The 7,726-nt window shown below is 35.8% G+C and overlaps 1 long non-coding RNA gene across 1 annotated transcript; it reads right to left on the bottom strand.

Annotated features, from left to right (window-relative positions):
• Positions 1-396: 396 nt before the first annotated feature.
• Positions 397-7,160, bottom strand: LOC149135851 (uncharacterized). Its single transcript, XR_016242042.1, has 3 exons — positions 7,037-7,160; positions 3,928-3,977; positions 397-2,124 (listed from the first exon to the last, which is right to left on the bottom strand). It is a non-coding gene; the product is annotated as an uncharacterized LOC149135851 (long non-coding RNA).
• Positions 7,161-7,726: the final 566 nt, after the last annotated feature.

Raw genomic sequence — 7,726 nt, 5'->3', positions numbered from 1 at the left:
ATATATATATATATATATATATATATATGTATGCATATGTGTGTGTGTGTTTGTCCCCCGCCACCACTAGACAACCGGTGTTGGTCTGATTGTGTATGTGCCCGTAACTTAAGCGGTTCGGCAAAAGAGATCGATAGAATAAGTACCAGGCTCAATAAGAATCGTACTGGGGTCGATTTTTTCCACTAAAATTCTTCAGCATGGCCGTAGTCGAATGACTGAAAAAAAGAATAACAGAATGAAAGAATGAAGGAATCAGTCATTGAGATAAGTGCAGTTCTTGTGATTTGAATCTGGTGTTCGCTACAGTGATGTTTGTTGTTGTTGTTATAAACACACCAGTAATGACTTAGTTTTTTTTTTTTATTATGCGTATTTCTTTGTTTCTGTCAAAATATAATGGAATCGAAATCGCTTAGAAAATAAAACCTACCAGCAGGTCTATCGATAACATGCACCAGGTAATCTGTGCATTTCATCTGCTTAATCCTTTAATTCCATACTCATCTTGATCTCTTGAACTTTATGCGCAGCTTACTAATATAGTTTTTTATATGTCTGAACATCAGAATTTGTTTTATAACACAAGTATTAATAATGTCGGGGTGTGACACGAGGCCACAGATTTTGTGTGAAGAACACTCGATTGTATTGACTTCAGTACTTGGCTGGTACTTCTTATTTTATCGACCTCATTTTCACTGGAACGGAAATGCAAAAAGACAGAGTCGTTAATAATACTTGACAATTTGTTCGACACTCTGCCATCTGCTCTTTATTTGATGGATTATATTGGTTTCAAATTTTGGCACAAGGCCAACAAGTTCGGAGAAAAGGGTTGTCAAATCGATCTTGTCGATCTGAGTGCTCAACCGGTACTTATTTTATCGATTCCGAAAAAGATGAAAGGCAAAGTCAGCGGAATTTGAACTCAGAACATAAAGACAAATGAAATCCTGCTAAGCATTTTTCTCGGCGTGTTAACGACTCTGCCAGCTCGCCGCTTTTACCTAATGGATAATCTTACAAAGATTCCATTGTTTTAATCGCACATATTTCGAGCCATAAGTGATATCTTGCAGAGAAAGGCTCTAACAAATTATTCGAAGCTTCTGGTCAAATTATGTACAGAACCTTAAGTATGTGTTGTGTCCTTGAGCAAGAGACTTTATCTCATGTTTCTCGGTCCACTCACCTGGCAAAAATGAGTTACACCTGTATTTCAAAGGACCAGTCTTGTCACATTATATATATATATAAAGCACGATTTATTTGTGATCAGGGGCATTCATAAATTGAGGTACTACTGTATTAAATGAATATGAGAAAGACAGGAGGAGATAAAGCACGGTTTATTCGTGATCAGAATTGTTCGAAAACCGAGATACTACTGTGCTTGGTAGTATGGTGGTGATGTCTGAGAAAGGTTTGCAGTTTAGAAAGAAAACGGAAATATCCTTCCAAAGAAGAAATGATCAGGAAATGAGTGCGATGGGGGCAGGGTGGTAGAAACACGGGGGTAGCAGACTAAATACCTTCCAGTGTTTCGTTCTATCCGTTGTCGCTCTTTTTTCGGTTTTGATTGACTTCTTTCTTTATTCCTCTACTTCAGATGACAGAAATGACAATCATATCTCGGACTCACTTGAATCGATTCGACGTTTTATCCTCATATAATTAGTTTTGTCAAGAAATAATTAGCAGCAAAAGAAATATGGTTCCATCGCAGGTAAATGTCGAACTGTTTGTGCAGTAAATAATTTTGGGAGGCACCTAGAAGATGCAATCATTTCTGATCAAATATTTTCTAACATATACACGAATCGCACTGCAAAATCGGGACAACTGCGGCCCACCCGAGAAATGAGACCCGCGATGAGGGTGGCCACTGCAGCGAGTGTCACTGGCCATTCTCTGTCTTTGCATTATATTCGCGAGAAGCTGCTAAACACGCCACTTGTTCTGGGATGTACAACCCGATACCCTTCCACCATCTTCTACTATTAGTTTCCCATCTTTCTTTTTTTCTTTTTCTTTTTCTTTTTTCCTTGATGAGGTAGTTATGGATTTTTTTCTCGATAGTTCGGTCTTTTATATTTTAAATGTATTTTTTTTCTTTTCTTCCTGTAAAAATATGACGTTAATAAAATTCAATTATAATACGGATTCAGACTGAATCCGTATCACAATTTGATTGATTTATGAAATTATTTGTTAGCATAGCTGGGTCTTAATACAGTGGAAAAATATGAAATTCTCAGAATTCATTTCTGCATTATTTTCTAAAACTAAAGCTAAGTTTTAAAGAAATCATTATATTATTTTTATTTCATCTACTAATCTGGTTTTCATTGGAAATTAATAAAAAGATCACTGCACTCCATTTAATATATTTAATATAAACAGATGTGGCACCGAGCTAAAGCGATAAGTCGCCTACTTTGACCCTACTAATTCATTGTTTCTGGGGAAAGTTTTACGCGAATGAAGCGTAGAGTCGATTATGAAAGTGAGCCCAGCATCGTACTGACACTTGTTTTATCTACGCCAAAGGAAGTCGATCAAAATTTCATAAGAGCTGAAAGGAATGAAGCAATATACTGGCAGGTATTTATTTTAATGTTAATACTCTGGCATTTCTCTCACCAAACCACACTCGTTTGATAATGATTCCTTTTTTGGAGGAACGGTTCGTTTTCTTTTTCTTTTTTTCTGTAAGATGTCAGTGATGATGCATATATTAATACGATAGTACATTCTTAACCATCCTTTGTATCTCGCTAAGAGAAGTAACTCGAATAGAGAAAGATGCACAGTGAGAGTGCCATAGAGGAAATGAGACAAAGGGAGAGGTAGAGGCAGAAAGAGAGGAATAGTCAGAGATAGAGTAGATGGATGTATAAAGACAGAGAGAGAGGGGGAAACAGAGATAGTGTTAACATCCACTAAATTTCTATGCTTTTACCAATCTTAGAAAGTAATTGTTAGAAATATTTTGAAATTAAACTGGATAATAGAGCATATTTCAACGAATCGGTTTTAATTAGACACAAATATTTACAAGAAATAAGGAAAAAGAGAAGTTCAGTCAGTACACTGGCTTTTAAAATATTTTCCCTATTATTTCACTGGTTGTTCATTGTATTCCGATCTACACAAAATGATTATATATTCAACACATGCAAACGTGCGTGATTCCAAGTTGAATCTGTACAATTGTCCGAATGAATATCAGCTAAATGTTTGATCTTTTGGCATCATAACCATTCACCTGTCTATTAACCACGCTATTATGTTTTACTTAACTAGGCACAACGGGTTTCTCTGTTTTAATGGTTGGTGGTAATGCTAATGGCATTCAATGAGAAGTAGTGGCTTTAATCACTTAATGAAACACATTAAAGTCGTAAGTTTGAAAAAGAAGAAATACCTTCAACTGTCAATCAAAAACTGATCTATGCCTTTACATCTTCCCTCTCTCTGGCTTTAGTGTATAACTCCCATTATGCTAATCAACTTGTGCAAATACGATGTTAAAACATTGATAATGTTTTATGTTAAATTGCTAATGGTTCAACAACGCTTAAGAGGTGATTTGTTTCCTAACAATAAGCAGTTTGGGTGGGCATCGAACGATGATAGTGTCGCGCTGTTGTTGTCCTTGTTTTTGCTAATGATGCAAGTGATCTGCGTTTTATTGGTTTATTTATAAAAAGCATTAATGAATATTTAGATATCTCTTGATAACCCTTGCTACATCACACTTTCAGAATCTAATTATTGAGCAATGATCGCGAGTGGTTGTTTCGTAAACGAGTCAGACAGTTTCTTTCTTTTTCCTCTCTGTTCTACTTAATGGCCTGTAATATAACAAGCAAAAGAAGTGGGTTGTGGAGCCCAGTTCAGTCTATGAGGCAGTTAAATTACCTGTGGTAGCCATGTCCTTTCATCAGAATAATTTGTTTTTGATTTCATTGCTGCAATATAATGAGATAATCACAAGATTAATAAAGCAAAGATGATAATCCCACACATTAGACTTATTTAACATTTTAGAATCGTTTTTTTTTCTTTTCGCAACTCCTTCTATCTCAGTTTTCCATTTTTATCTTTAGTTATCATCGAAAACCTAAAGATAAGCGAATTGACAAAGAAATGCCAGGATATATTTCATTAAAATTACATAAAAAATGGAACTGAATTGCAGGATTGCTGTACATAATTCAGTCGATTATTCGACAGGTTCCAGGAAAATAACCGAAAACATCTTAACGCTTATTTTAGTTGAGATCCTTTATGCTGTTAATCTAATTATGGAAACATAATCTGATGTTGTTCCTTCTCTTTTTTTTCTTTTTTTTTTATTATCAACAGATATCTAAATATTCATTAATGCTTTTTATAAATAAAACAATAAAACGCAGATCACTTGCATCATTAGCAAAACCAAGGACAACAGCAGCGCGACACTATCATCGTTCGATGCCCACCCAAACTGCTTATTGTTAGGAAGCAAATCACCTCTTAAGCGTTGTTGAACCATTAGCAATTTAACATAAAACATTATCAATGTTTTAACATCGTATTTGCACAAGTTGATTAGCATAATGGGAGTTATACACTAAAGCCAGAGAGAGGGAAGATGTAAAGGCATAGATCAGTTTTTGATTGACAGTTGAAGGTATTTCTTCTTTTTCAAACTTACGACTTTAATGTGTTTCATTAAGTGATTAAAGCCACTACTTCTCATTGAATGCCATTAGCATTACCACCAACCATTAAAACAGAGAAACCCGTTGTGCCTAGTTAAGTAAAACATAATAGCGTGGTTAATAGACAGGTGAATGGTTATGATGCCAAAAGATCAAACATTTAGCTGATATTCATTCGGACAATTGTACAGATTCAACTTGGAATCACGCACGTTTGCATGTGTTGAATATATAATCATTTTGTGTAGATCGGAATACAATGAACAACCAGTGAAATAATAGGGAAAATATTTTAAAAGCCAGTGTACTGACTGAACTTCTCTTTTTCCTTATTTCTTGTAAATATTTGTGTGTAATTAAAACTGATTCGTTGAAATATGCTCTATTATCCAGTTTAATTTCAAAATATTTCTAACGATTACTTTCTAAGATTGGTAAAAGCATAGAAATTTAGTTGATATGGCTGAAGTCGATTAACTGTACTCCAGTTCATTACTGTTACTGGTGTATGAAACTCGGAATATAAAATGCAAAATCAAATGTGATTTTAACATGTATTACTGCATATCGTTTAATCTGCTTGATTATCTGATTAACTAATATTAACTATTAGATGTATCAAAAAAAACACCAAGAACATAGTGTACATGTAGCTGTTGTCTAGAGAATAAGAACATTTAGAAATGAATGTTCCCAATTCAAATTTAATCAGAGACAATTTGCACCTCCAAGAATCAGAAACCAGACGATGATCAGAAAGAAAACTGAACAAATCTGAGAGTATAAATGTATGTGTACATACATACATATGTATATATATATATATATATATATATATATATATATATAAATAGGTGTTCGATCGGCGGCACAGAAGCATCTGCCGACTTCTCCCTCTTCTTCCTTTTCTTCTTTTTCTTTAAAGATACAGGGGGAAACGTCGGCAGACGTGGAGGATTGCTGTCCTCCTCTGTCTCCTGTGCCGCCTGTACATTATTTGGTGAGCAACCTTTGTTACTCACCTTCCAGTTTCTTTTTGTGGAGGCAGCAGCCTCCACAACTTTCGCCGTCTCCCCTCCGATGGGGGGGGGCGTCGGGCACACTTTTCTTTTTCTTTTCCAGGGCCTTCCCTCGGCCCTGGGGGCAGTTTTTATGGATATGGCCAGCTTTTAGGTACAGGTGACACCTTGGTTGCCGACCCTCAAGTATCACCGGATACCTGCAGCCAGCCATCTTTAGGAAGTCCGGAAATACAATATCTCCCACAGCTACCGGGGTCCATAGGGTCAAAGTTGCCTTTGACCCTTCCCAGTCAACTGCGGGAGCCACGTCTACATTTAGTAGTCTGGGTCCACTGTCTCCCAAGCCCCGCCGGATGGCCTCTGTGATCCATCCAGCTTCGGTACCTGGGGGAAGTCCGCATACCCAGACTCTCACAATTTTTTTTCCACAATAAGTGGAGAGGAACAAAATATCCTCCCCCTGTAGTGGATGGCTGGGTGCAGTGCCAGCCTCTTCGGGGGAGTCAAACAGCAACCTCACCGTTGCAAATTTGACTCCCCTTGAGACAAAAAAGTTCTTCGCTGGCAGACAAGCCGCCAGCTCCTTCTCTATCGTTTCTTTGTTGAAGAGGGCAATGGCATTGCGGGACCTCGAATACGTCCGCAAGACCACTGTCCTCTTCTCCGTCTCTCTCACCCACTGCTTGGGCGGTATAACATCCCACTCCAAGAGAGTGGCTTCACTGTTCACTTTTTTTCCATGAAGTTCGAAAAGTTCACAAATGAATAAATAGAGTAAAAAAAAACGAAAACGAAGAAAGAATAAAAAAGATAGACAGAAAGGGGAGAAAAAAACAGTTCAAACACGGAAAATAAATTCCAGCCACTACGTAATCCGGGCTTCTTCCAAAAGGTACTCCGATTCAAGGTACTCTGCTGCGTATTCGGCAAAAAGTTGCCAAACAAAATATTTTTACTGTTGTGGTGGACCGAACACTCGAACCACAAGCAGCAAACACAAATTCGTTCACAAATTTTTTCAGCAAAACATGCCAACAAATATTTTCACTTCACAATTCGTTCACAAATGTGAACACAAGGTCTTTTTTTTTTCCTGGCTAAAAAGCCAAGCAAAAATGTTCACTCTATGGCGGAGCGAACCCGCCTACCACAGAGAATGAACATACAATTTTGTTCGTAAACGAACAAACACAAAAAACCCGCCAAAGGCAAGCGAAAATGTCACAATGCTGAACAAAAACCTGCTGAAAAAGAAAAATACACAACAAATTATTGCTCAGCTGAGCAACAAAACCGACTTACCCTGGCGAGTTCTTCAAATGTTCTTTGTTTTCATTAATTGGACGGGGCACAGCTGACCCACATCCACCTCTGTTCACGTAAGAAACTACTAACACACAAGACCGGAAGTCAAGGGAAGCAAGCTTCTCACCACACAGCCATACCTGCGCCTATATATATATATATATATATATATATATATATATATATATATATATATATATATATATATATATATATATATATATATATATATATATATATATATATATATATATATATATATATATATATATATATATATATATATATATATATATATATATATATATATATATATATATATATATATATATATATATATATATATATATATATATATATATATATATATATATATATATATATATATATATATATATATATATATATATATATATATATATATGTATATATATATATATATATATATATATATATATATATATATATATATATATATATATATATATATATATATATATATATATATATTCATACGACGGGCTTCTTTCACTTTCCGTCTACCAAACCCACTCACAAGAGTGTGGTCGGCCCAAGGCTATAGTACGAAGCACTTGTCCACAGTGCTATACAGTGGGACTGAACCTGGAATCATGTGGCTGGGAAGCAAGCTTCTTATCACACAGCCATACCTGCACCTCTCTCTCT

The sequence above is a fragment of the Octopus bimaculoides genome, chromosome 5 (genome assembly GCF_046866305.1).
Source record: "Octopus bimaculoides isolate indiv1 chromosome 5, ASM4686630v1, whole genome shotgun sequence".
In the NCBI taxonomy this organism is placed as follows: Eukaryota; Metazoa; Mollusca; class Cephalopoda; order Octopoda; family Octopodidae; genus Octopus; species Octopus bimaculoides.
Note: the sequence above shows the minus strand (reverse complement) of the source record. Positions and strands in the feature narration are given on the sequence as shown.